Here is an 11,979-nt window from a genome sequence, read left to right as displayed (position 1 = left end):
GGTAAAGAGTTCATGGTCTACACAGCGGGCTCCAGGACAGCCAGGGCTGCACAGGGAAACCCTGTCGGGGGGGCATACAGATTAAAATTAAAATACAATTGTAATGGCTGGGGCTGGGGCTCAGTGGGTAGGGTGTGGCAGTTCAGTGGGTAGCTGCACAAAGCCCTGGGCTCCATGCCGAGCACCGCTTACGCCAGGCATGACGGAGCACGGAGAGGGTGGAGGCAGGAGGATGGCCCCTTCCAGGTGATCTGTGCTGCACAGGGAAACTTGGTTTACGCAGCAGCCAGCTACAGTACATACCTGTCACTGCAGCCCTTGGCAGGGGAGAAGGGAGGATAGGGAGTTCGAGGCCAGCCAGTTCCATGAGACTTGCCTCAGAGACGCTATGGCTGCTGGCCTCCTCCCTCGGTCACTGAAAGCTGCCCTGCCTCACGCTACAGACACGGGCCGCTAGAGAAAGCCTACCCCGGGGTTTTGCAGTAGGCTGGGGACAGTGGGTGTGGAGTCAGAAGAGGGGAGCCCAGGGCCTCAGTCCCCTGCTGCACACCACAGTCCGCCTCATGCGGGCACAGTGGGGCCCTTGTTCACTGAGTGATGAATGGAGCAGAGACGGCTGTGTTTACACCTGGCAGTGGCCCAGGCCTGCGGAAGGGAAGCTGCCATAGGGCTGGGCAGCAAGGTGCCAAATAAATGTCAGCCGGCAGGGGCCGCTTCATGGTGAGCTCAGAGCGGGGATGTGAGGCCATGCACACGATGGTTGTCACCCAACCAGGTACACTATGCAGGGCCGAGGAGGCCTGAGCCTTCACGGGGGAGCAGGGAGCTCCGAGCCAGGGCACCACAGACGCAAAGGCCAGCGTCTGAGGCAGATGAGTGGCTACCCATTTACAGAAGGCTGACGGATGGGGCAGGAGAGATGGGTGGCTATGGGAGCCAGGCCCAGGCTCCACAGGCCCTCCCAGCCTGCACCCTGGCATCATCTGGCTGTGACCGTGGGGCGTGGTCCCCCAAATGGCTTGTTCTCACTGCTGCTGTCATCCGCTGGCCTTCACTGTACCCTAAGCAAGGCCCAGCACAACTCTGCCTGGTCATCACCTGGATGGCACTGGGGTCGGAGTGGCTGCCACGTCACTGGCATCACAGCCATGCACGGAAGAGATGGAAGTGTGTGGGCGGGAGGGACATGTCTGTGGGCGAGCACCTGGGTGGTGCCTGGGTGGATGGGGGATGTGTGGAACAAAGAGAAATGTTGGGTTCAGAACAGACGTGTGGTTAGAGCAGGGGAGGACTAGGCACACGCTGTCACCCTCACCTGGGCCGGCGTCAGTGACTCCCTGTGATGTGGCCTTTGGGAACTCAGTCATTTCTAGCCAGTGATCCTCACAGATACCAAACTAGGCTGGTTGCCTCACCTGTGGCTGGCCCCTCTGTCTACACTGGCCCTGTGGAAAGGTGACCATCCCAGCCACAGGAAGGCTGCCATTGGGCACAGCTCCAGGTCTGGCCTTGGCCACTCCTTTCTTGACCTCCACTGGGTGCCAGGCATCCTTGAGTGCCAGGGAACATCCTGCTGGGAGCCTGTTCTTTCCAAATGTCTGGTGGTCAGCAGAGGCACCAGGGAATGGTGTCCATGTCACCCTCATGCTGTCACAGCCTCCAACAGCATTCAAGGAGCTCCTCTCCCTCACCCTGAGCTCCCAAAGGCTGAAGACTCATCAGACCACAGGGAACATCAAGATTGTGCCAATCACAATGCCCCAGGCCCAGGGTGGCAGCAAACAGAAGCCGAGAGAGGTCAGGACATTAGGGCTGAACACTCTGAGAGATAAGTTTGTGAGTTCCACTATCATGTGTGTGTGTGTGTGTGTGTGTGTGTGTGTGTACATATATAATGATTTCATTATTATTTTAAAAACTATAGTGCATGATTGTAAAACCATTCAACTTCAGGGTTAGAGAGATGGCTCAGAGGTTAAGAGCACTGGCTGCAGCCGGGCGTTGGTGGCGCACGCCTTTAATCCCAGCACTCGGGAGGCAGAGGCAGGCGGATCTCTGTGAGGTCGAGGCCAGCCTGGTCTACAGAGCGAGTTCCAGGACAGCCTCCAAAACAATACAGAGAAACCCTGTCTGGAAAAACCAAAAAGAAAGAAAGGGAAAAAAGAGCACTGGCTGCTCTTCCAGGGATCCTGAGTTCAAATCCCAACCACGTGGTGGCTCACGCCATCTGTAATGAGATCTGGTGCTCTCTTCTGGTGTGCAGACATACATGCAGACAGAACACTGTATACATAATAAATAAATACATCTTTAAAAAACATTCAATTTCAAATTTTACTGTGTTGTGCCGGGGTCAGCTGAAACTTCACCTTGAGATCCTGGGTAAACACGTAGCTTGCCTCTGCAGAGCCCAAAGATGTTGTGGCTGACGCTTGGTTCTAATCTGCTGGCCTCCTCACCCCCATCTCACCCCACCCTCCCCCGACAGCGGTGGGCCTGTTTTTCTCAGGGTTGGGGTCTCAGCGGGCAACAACACAGCCTAGTAACAGGGAAAGTTTCTACTACCAACGGGGCTGCCATCAGCACCACACAGAGGCCGCACCTTCCGAGCTCAGCCCACCTTGCCACTGTCCCAGGGTCTCAGCCGATGCCACATCTGGGTTTTAGACTTGGTCCTGGCATCCAGCTACAACACACAGATCCAGGATGAGGAAAGCACAGGCCTCTTCCCTTCAGTGTGGAGGTCAGAGGTCAGCGTGGCAAGCCTCTGCCGCCTCGCCACAACGGACACCAGCCAGGCCTTTGTCGGTGAGGCTTGACTCAGTCCACACCTGCAGCTCCTGCACAGACAGGAGTGTGATTTGGCTCCGGGTGGGGGTGGGCTGCGTTTAGGGCCCCTCAGAATTTCCTTTCCCAAGTTGTCTAAGATTCAGGAGGCGCCTGAGACACCTTCCTTCTTGTTCTCCCTGCACCCCACCCTAGCCCCAGCTGGGAGATGACAGACCCCCTTCCCACTGTAAACCTGGCACATGGAGGCAAACACAGGAAGAAGTCCAAGGATCAAGACCAGAAAAAGATAACAAATTAGGCCATGTTCCTCCTGTGCTCACACAGCCTTTCTGGCTCCCTTTTACCAAGGAATGCATCCGTCCTGCGAGCTCACCTCCGCCGGCCGCACTTCCTGACCCCAGGGCCTTTGCACAAGCTGCTGTCATCGTCTCTGCCTAGAAAGTTCTGTCTCCCTGCCTCCATGGTTCCTGTATGGGCGTTGACTTAGATGTGGTTTAGATGGTACTGTCAGGCCTAGCACACCAGGGAGGGTGGTGTCTTCTCAGGGGCCACTTGGTGTGCCTGACCCAATGATGTGGCTTGAAGAGCAACTTCTACTTCCCCCACTGCAGCGTAAAGCCAGAACCTCACCTTTAGCCAATGCAGGCTTGTTTGAGTGGTGATGGGGTGCACAGGCAGCTATGGGAGGTCATGAAGAGGGTCCTCTGCTCTGTGACTGGAGGAAGGAAAGAGTCAGCTGGCCACAGGCAGTGCTGAGCCAGGGTCCGGCGTGGGGAGACCTGGAGAGAGAAGGAGGCATTGTTTCTGAGCTGGGGGAGATTGGGGGTGATGGGAGTGTCCCCACAGATGTGCAGGCCATGTAACACGTGCCAGGCTCCATCGCACACTTGGTAGAAACACCTTGATGCAGTTTTATATGAATTCCCGTGGAGAAGAGGCCAGGCCGCCTGCCATCCCCACACCACAGACATCAGGGAGGTCTGTCTGTCCCTCTACCAGACAATGGGCAGAGAACCACTGACCCAGGGCTGCCGGGTGCCCCTGGGTCCCGCCCCTATTGGTCCCCAAGATGTGAAAGAGCTCTCTTCTTGTTACTCTGGAATTTTCCTCTAGGTCCTGCCAGAGCCTTCAGGAACATATTAAAGGAAAATGTTGCCAGTCTAAGCAGAGTGATTTTATGGCCATCAGGGGCCCAGAGTTAGACTGGAGAGTGGAAAGGCCTAGTCACACTGCAGACTTCCCTGCCAGCCACTGGGACCTGACCTGCCCTCCAAGCCTCTCTCGCATCCATCCAGTCCTCCCCTAAGTTCCCCTGACTGGAAAGTGGCCAGGAGAAACAGACGAGCCGGCTGATACATTTTGAATTGCTTCTTCATTCAACAAACACTGGCCCTGCTCTTTCTATTGTTGACGCGTCTTGCGTGCTGTCCGAGTGGGAAGCGTGGACTTGGTCACTTTCCATCCTAGCATCTGAGAGGTGGAGTCCAGAGGAACCAGATCATTTCAACCTCATACTAAATATGCAGCCAGACAGAAAGACACAGACACACAGCCCACAGCCATCTCCATTCAACCCGGACGAGTGATGGCCACCTCCAAGTGCCGGGGGACATGGCATTTAATTTCCTACCCTTCACTGTCTACAGTGAAACGCCAGCTAAAGGCACCTCCCAGTGGAGGCCTGGAATGGAAAGGGGCCACTGTCACCGTGAATGGAAGCTTTGAGCCTCTGTGGGAAGCGGGCCTTTGAGGCCAAGCTGAAAGCCATCCCAGCACATCCCCAGTAAAGCCACAGCGGTTTTTAAGTGCAGGTGGCCCCGGCTGCTGAGCCCACCATCGTGTTCAAAGAAGCCTCTCAGAGCAGTTTCTAAACACCTCAGGCAGCCGGGTGTGGTCCGCCAACAACGGGCACCTTGAGGGAGACTCTCAGTGGCTGCTAGTCCTAGGAAGGGAGGGTGTGTCTCCAGGGTCCACCCTAGCCTCAGCACAGCCAGGGTGCCTCTGCCAGGAAGCCACAGGCAGCTGGGAGGAGGTCTGGGCTTCTGTGCTCCAGGGACCTCTTTCAGCTGAGAGAAAAGCGCTGTTTGTCCAGACCTGGAAAGCGGGGAAGAAGAACTTCCAGAGCGGCGGGAAAGAGTAAGGCTGGAGCTGGGCATGGGGAATGGGCTAAATCACCAAGAGGACCACAGCACGCCAGTCTCCCGGAGTACAGCAGGACGGAGAGAGAAAAGAGAGACAGAAACAGAGAGGCATGGTATGTGTGTGTGTGTGTGTGTGTGTGTGTGTGTGTGTCTCTGTGTGTCTGTGTGTGTGTGACTGTGTGTGTGACTGTGTGTCTGTGTCTGTGTGTGTGTATCTGTGTGTCTGTGTCTGTCTGTGTGTGTCTGTGTTTGTGTGTGTGTCTGTGTGTGTCTGTATGTCTGTGTGTCTGTGTGTCTGTCTGTGTGTTTGTGTGTGTGTCTGTGTCTGTGTGTGTGGTGCGCACCTTTAATCCCAGCACTTAGGAGACAGAGGCAGGAAGATCTCTGTGAGTTCGAGGCCAGCCCAGCCTGGACTACAGAGTGAGTTCCAGGACAGCTAGGGATACACAGAGAAACCTTGTCTAGAAAAAAAAAGAAAAAAGAAAAAAGAAACAGAGATACAGGCAGAGACTCTGAGATGGAGGCACAAGAGCTTGTCCTGGGTGTCACCAGCACGGCCTCCCTTTTTCTGTTTGAACACTGAGTGAACTATTAAGATGGACACAACCCCCAAATGCCCAAATGTCCCCCACGGGCCACTGGTCTGTGCAGCAAGCGGTCAGCACACTGCCCACTGTGGGGTGTTGGGGGCCCTTGAACCCTATAACAAGCAAGGCACGGTTGCAACAAGCCATTGCCAAGAGATCACACTGGCTGCGGATGGAGCACGGCTGTCAGGAATCCACGCTCAACTGGTCAGTGAAGTTCCGTGCCAGGATCAGAGCCACGCTAGCTGCTACCTCCTCCTTTCTTTCATCTTGTACTTATTTGGGGGGCACATGTGTCACGGTGAGTGCCTGGAGGTCAGAGGTCAGCTTGCAGGAATCAGTTCTCTCCTCCCCCATGTGGGTCCTGGAAGCTCACATTGCTGGGCTTGGCAGCAAGCCCCCTTTAGTTACCGAGCCCTGTTGCTGGCCATTTCGTTGTTTCCACTGTTGCACAGGCGAGAGTGTGAAACCTGCACCTGCACTGGTCTGAAATTTGAGCTCTCTTGGCTCTGGCTCCTGATGGCTGGGATTAGAAGTGTGTGCCACCATGGCTGGCCATAGGTTTGTAAGTAGAATTGTGTGTTCACATGCGTGTACTTGTGTGTGGAATTGGGATTGAGTACCATGCCTGGTGCTATTTCAAGTTCACTAGGGTTGTAAAAGTTTTTAAACCATTATAATACACATTATATATTAAATAAATATATAAATATAATATACACATAATATTCATACATATGCATACATGTGCATATACAAATACCACACACGCACAACAGACACACTCACACACTCACACACACACCACACACACACACACACACACACACACACACACACGTCCAGGCTAGCCACCTCTACTATGGTTCAGTGCATTGGCAGATTTGGAATATTATACAGCCAAGATGATTATTATGTAGGTTTTCTCTTTCTTGTTTTTCAAGACAGGGTTTCTCTGTGTAACAGCCCCTGCCTCTCCGGTTAAAGGCATGTGCCACCACCATTAGACTTTGTCTGGTTTTCTGGGGAGGAAACTTGCCTGGAGCTGGGGGCGGGAGCAGTGCCGTGACTGTCACCTCAGCTGTTTGGAGGCTAAGGCAGAGAGACTCAGCTCTAGGCCAGCCTGGGCTACACGATGAGACCTGGTCACAAGAAAAAGGTGGGGGCCGGGAGATGACCTGAGTTTGGATCCCAAAGCACCCACAGAAGAAGCAGGGCTTGGTGGTAAAGCTGGGTAACGCAGGGCCCAGGGAACGGAGAGGCTCCCTGAGAGCTGACGAGATCCCTCTTAGAGAGCCCAGGCCAGGGGCGTGGTCAGAGCACTGTTCAGGCCTGACTTCTGTGATGCTGCCTTGGTATCGAGGGTCCATGGCCTCTGCCCCCTAAGTGACAGTATGAGTAAGACTGCTTGCTGGCTCAGCATCTGTAGACAGGAGACCAGGTCACTTAACCAACAAATAATAATTTTAGATATCAGCTAAACCCATATAGCTTGACAGCCTGGTCCCCAGGGTGGTGGTCTTGGGGGATGGCGATGATATGAAGGGGTGGGGCCTCGCAGGAGGAGATGAAGTCATAGAGACACAGCCTAGAAGGGGACACTGAGACTTACCTTCCTGTTTTTCTTGGCTTCCCAGGCACTGTGAGGTGATCAATTTGCTCTACCATGCACCCCAGTTAGCATGCACCCCAGTTACCATGCACCCCAGTTACCATGCACCCCAGTTCCAAAGTCACAGGGTCACATGACCATAGAGAGAAACCTCGGAATACGTGAACCAAAAGGAGTCAGCCCGGTCTACAGAGCGAGTTCCAGGACAGCCTCCAAAGCCACAGAGAAACCCTGTCTCGAAAAATCAAACAAAAAAGGAGTTGCTCATGTTAGACATTCACCATGGTGATAGAAACACCCCACTTTTTTTTAGACAGGGTCTCATTAAAGACTGGCCTAGACCTCACCCTGTAGACCGCGCTGGCCTGGAACTCACAGACATCCCTGTTACGAGAAGCTTTTTCTTGCTAGCCGCTTTGGTTTATCCCCTGCCAGCCGCCTGGGCTCTGCCACATTGTAGTCCCCAAATAAACACACAAGACGCTGTATTAATTATGAAGCTGTTGGCCTTGCTTGTTTCTTACTGGCTAGCTCTGACTTAAGTAATTACCCCATAATTGTTAATCTAAGTATGTCTCTTACCGGAGAGGTTTCCGGGCTTCCTACCCCAATGGCGGTACATCTCGAACCTCTTGTGTTTCTCCTTCCCAGAGTTCTCCTGGACTCCTAGTCCCTCCCATCTAGATTCCCTATAGGCCAGACAGTACTTTATTGACATAAGACTTCCCCAACACATCCCACTGCCTCTGCTCCCAAGTGCTGGGATTACAGGTGTGCGCACCACACCTGACTGATCACACTTTTGCACACTTGCAGGAAGCAAAAGGAGAGAAGAGCCGGGCGTTGGTGGCGCACGCCTTTAATCCCAGCACTCGGGAGGCAGAGGCAGGCGGATCTCTGTAAGTTCGAGACCAGCCTAGACTACCAAGCGAGTTCCAGGACAGCCTCCAAAGCCACAGAGAAACCCTGTCTCGAAAAACCAAAACAAAAAAGAAAAAAAGAAAAAAAAAAGGAGAAAAGGAGAGAAGAGTAGTCAGAGACTACAGACCCTCAAAGTCTGTGTGACCCACTGCCTCAGCAGACTCCGCCTCAGCCTGGTCTGCGGAGCGAGTGCCAGGACAGCCAAGGCTACACAGAGACCCTGTCTCGAAAAATAAAGGTCCATAATCTCCCCACACAGTGCCACCAAATGGGGACTGGCTTTGAAAGACACAAGTCTATGTGGGACACTCCTCGTTCAAACCCCCACACCTTCCTTCTCCAGGTGCCCCAGTTCCTATGAGACAGAAGAAACTGGAATGAGGAGGAGCGGGCCAGACCACGTGGGGTATAAAGTACCAGGACCTGAGCTTGGTCTCCAAGCACCCTCATAAAAAGCCGGGTGTGGTGGCACATGCCTGTACCTTTGTTGCTGGTGGAACAGGAGGCTTTCGTCACCTGGCTGGCCAAACGGTCTAGATAAATTGGTGGGTTCAGATTCCCAGAGAGACCTCAACTCAAAACCAAGGTGGGGCCAAAGAGATAGATGGCTCAGGGCACTTCCTGCTGGTGTTGGGCAGGATGCCACTGCAAGCACCTCCAGCTCTTGGGGACCTGGCGCCCTCTTCTGGACTCTGAGGGCACTGCACTCACGTACACAGACTCGAGCTCGTAAGTAAAACACTTGAGGGTCAACAGGCTTGATTCCTGAAGTTGAATCCTGTTATGCACATGCATGTACACACATACACTAAAGTAACTAAACAAAACACACTGACTTACAGCGCTCTGGAGGAGCCTGCCCCAGCCCCTAGGCCACCATTGTCTGGGGTCAATAAAAGTCCATTCCGGAAGCTGGGGAGGTGGGGAGTGGGTGAAAGCATGTGCGAGTCGAGGACCCGCATTCAAATCCCTGGCACACACATTAAAACAAGCAAGCAAGCAAACGAGTAAGATCCAGGTGGGGCGTGGTGGTGCACACCTTTAATCTGAGTGTGGGGGCACTGATAGGTGGATTTTTGTTTGACCAGCCCGGTCTACACAGCAAGTTCCAGCTACACAGTGAGATTATGTTCCTAATTAAATACCGTTAAAGCTGGACATGGTCACACACACCTGCGACCTTGATGCTTCCGGAGGCACGGGCGGCAGGGCCTGTGGAGCTGACGGCTGCCACCTCACTGAGAAAAACCACCCTGGAGAGTCACAGAGCAGGACACTGATGCCCTCTGGGCAGGCTGACCCAGCACTCAGCCACAGTCACAGCCTGTCATCCAGGCTGCTGAGCCCATGCATAGCCTCCATCTCTGCCACCGTACTCATGGGCACCTTGGACAACGATAGGGATGTCTGGGAGGCTGACTTCCTACAGGACAGGGCATCTCCCCACTGGAATAGGAAGTTCTCCTGAGCTGGCTCAGCAGCTGACACGGCTTGTTGCCAACCCTGACAGCCTGAGTTTGATCCCTGGGACCCCATGGTGGAAGGAGAGAACAGACTCCTGCAAGTGGCCTCTGACCTCCACACGTGCTCTGTGGCAAGCGCTGCTCACCCCAACACCCCAACAATGAAAGCAAGTGTCATCTCAAAATGCCTCTCGTGCTGAGGTCCTCACTGGTGTACATCTATGTGGGACAGAACTTAGAGCTCACTCCCTGGAGATCTGTCCACACTGCTCCCCACCCCCATTTCCTTTCACCAATTCTGCAATCCTGTTCCTTCCCAATTTCCTGGCCCGACATCCAAAGCCACAGGCATGGCCGGTAATCAGTGTGGAATTACAGGCCTGGCCCGGGCTTCCTCCAGAATGAGCACCAGGTGTGTGGGCAGTTCCGGCCAGCTGGGAGGATCAGCCTCCAAAGGTGTTCTCCAGGGGCTAGGGCTCCACAGCTGTCTGCTGAGGTGGGGCTGGGGGCTGCATTGGTGCAGAAACATCTAGAAAACAGGGCAAATCTTCTCTTCCTTTGTATGGCTCATGGAGACTCCCATGGGGCCATGTGAACATCTGTGATGGCTGAGACAGCATGGCAGCCATGTAGGCCATGGACATTTCGGTCTTCCTTCTCTATCTATCTCCCTCCCTCCCTCCCTCCCTCCCTCCCTCCCTCCCTCCCTCCCTCCCTCCCTCCCTCCCTCCCTCTCTCCCTCTCTGACTGGCTTGGAGCCTGCTCTTCAGACCAGGCTGACCTCAAACTCAAGAGATCCGCCTGCCTCTGCCTCCCGAGTGCTGGGATTAAAGGCGTGCGCCACCAACGCCCGGCCTCCCAGCCTATTTTTATTTTTTAAAATTGCGTGTGTCTGACATGGGTGTTGGGATACACCTGGAAATCACTCTGTATTCCTAGCACTAAGCCATCTCTCCAGTAGTTCTCAACCTCCCTAATGCTGTGTCCCCTTAATACAGTTCCTCATGTTGTGGTGACCCCAACCACAAAATTATTTTGTTGCTACTTCATAACTAATTTTTCTACTGTCATAAGTTGTAATGTAAATATCTGATATGCAGGACATGTGACCCACAGCTTGAGAACCACTGCCTTAATTCCACTTCATTTTCCAGCACTGAGACTAGAGAGGGACGCAGCCCCAGCGTGGAGGATGAGGGAGCCCGCACTGATGGCCATGCAGTCCCAGAGCAGAGGGCCTGCCTGGAGAGCACACAGCCCTGGCTCTGTCCCAAGAGCAGAGAGGAGCACTGGCTGCTCTTCAGGGGGCCTGAGTGCGGTTCTTGGCACCCACAGGAGGCTTCCCAGCTACAGGGATCTGAGTCCTTCTTTTGGCACTGCACGCATGGGTAAAAACCACACAGCTGTGTCACCACAAATAAAAAAAGGCCGGGTGGTGGGGGCACACCTTTAATCCTAGAACCTAGGAGGCAGAAAGAAGCAGACGGTGGGGGTGGGGCTGGAGAGCTGTCTCAGAGGCTAAGAGCACTGGCTGCTCTTCCAGAGGTCCTGAGTTCAGTTCCCAGCAACCACATGGTGGCTGACAGCCATCTGCAATGAGATCTGGTGCCCTCTTCTGGCCTGCAGGAATATATGTAGACAGAATACTGTACACATGATAAATTAATTTAATTAAGAATGGGCCAGCTGGGCGTTGGTGGCGCACGCCTTTAATCCCAGCACTCGGGAGGCAGAGGCAGGCGGATCTCTGTGAGTTCGAGACCAGCCTGGACTACCAAGCGAGTTCCAGGACAGCCTCCAAAGCCACAGAGAAACCCTGTCTCGAAAAACCAAAAAAAAAAAAAAAAAAAAAAAAAAAAAAGAATGGGCCAGAGAGAGAGAGAGCTCGGCAGGCAAAGCAATGGCAGTGCAACTCTAAGACCGGAGTTCAATGCCAGAACCCACATAAAGTTATGTACAAGTTGTCTGCTGGCCTCCATGTGGGTGCCTTGGTAGCAACACACACTAATAATGAGCCGGGCAGTGGTGGCACACACCTTTAATCCCAGCACTCGGGAGGCAGAGGCAGGCGGATCTCTGAGTTCGCGGCCATCCTGGTCTACAAAGTGAGTTCCAGGACTATACACAGAAACTCTGTCTTGAAAAACCAAAATAATAGTTATAATAAAAATAAATCTTAAATAAACTAAGTAGGGCTTTTCCCATATAACAAACAGGAAAATTGAAAAGCTCAGAGAAAGTTTTGAAATCAGTAGCTCAGCTGTGTATCAGGTACTCTGTGGCTGAGTTCAGATTCATACAGAATCCAGAATCTTGGTGCTTTAGGTGAGGGGATTCACCAAGCCACTTTCCAACAAAGAAAACTGAGGTCTGGATCTGGGTGGTTTTGTTTTATTTATTTAATTTTTATTTATTTATTTTTTTTCCAGACAGGGTTTCTCTGTATTGCTTTGGAGGTTGTCCTG

The 11,979-nt window shown here is 53.3% G+C and overlaps 1 long non-coding RNA gene across 3 annotated transcripts; it reads right to left on the bottom strand.

Moving 5' to 3' along the window:
- Nucleotides 1-2,320: 2,320 nt before the first annotated feature.
- Nucleotides 2,321-7,759, bottom strand: LOC110339313. 3 transcript variants are annotated; one of them, XR_005875968.1, is made up of 5 exons: nt 7,713-7,759; nt 7,282-7,361; nt 3,421-3,569; nt 3,164-3,257; nt 2,321-2,840 (listed from the first exon to the last, which is right to left on the bottom strand). It is a non-coding gene; the product is annotated as an uncharacterized LOC110339313 (long non-coding RNA). The 3 variants fall into 3 exon arrangements; XR_005875969.1 differs by lacking the exons at nt 7,282-7,361; nt 7,713-7,759 and having other exon boundaries at nt 2,321-2,401; nt 2,621-2,840; nt 3,421-5,075; XR_002381432.2 differs by lacking the exons at nt 7,282-7,361; nt 7,713-7,759 and having other exon boundaries at nt 3,421-5,075.
- Nucleotides 7,760-11,979: the final 4,220 nt, after the last annotated feature.

The sequence above is a fragment of the Mesocricetus auratus genome, unplaced genomic scaffold (genome assembly GCF_017639785.1).
Source record: "Mesocricetus auratus isolate SY011 unplaced genomic scaffold, BCM_Maur_2.0 Super-Scaffold_6731, whole genome shotgun sequence".
Lineage (NCBI taxonomy): Eukaryota > Metazoa > Chordata > Mammalia > Rodentia > Cricetidae > Mesocricetus > Mesocricetus auratus.
This window is presented reverse-complemented; position numbering and strand designations above follow the sequence as displayed.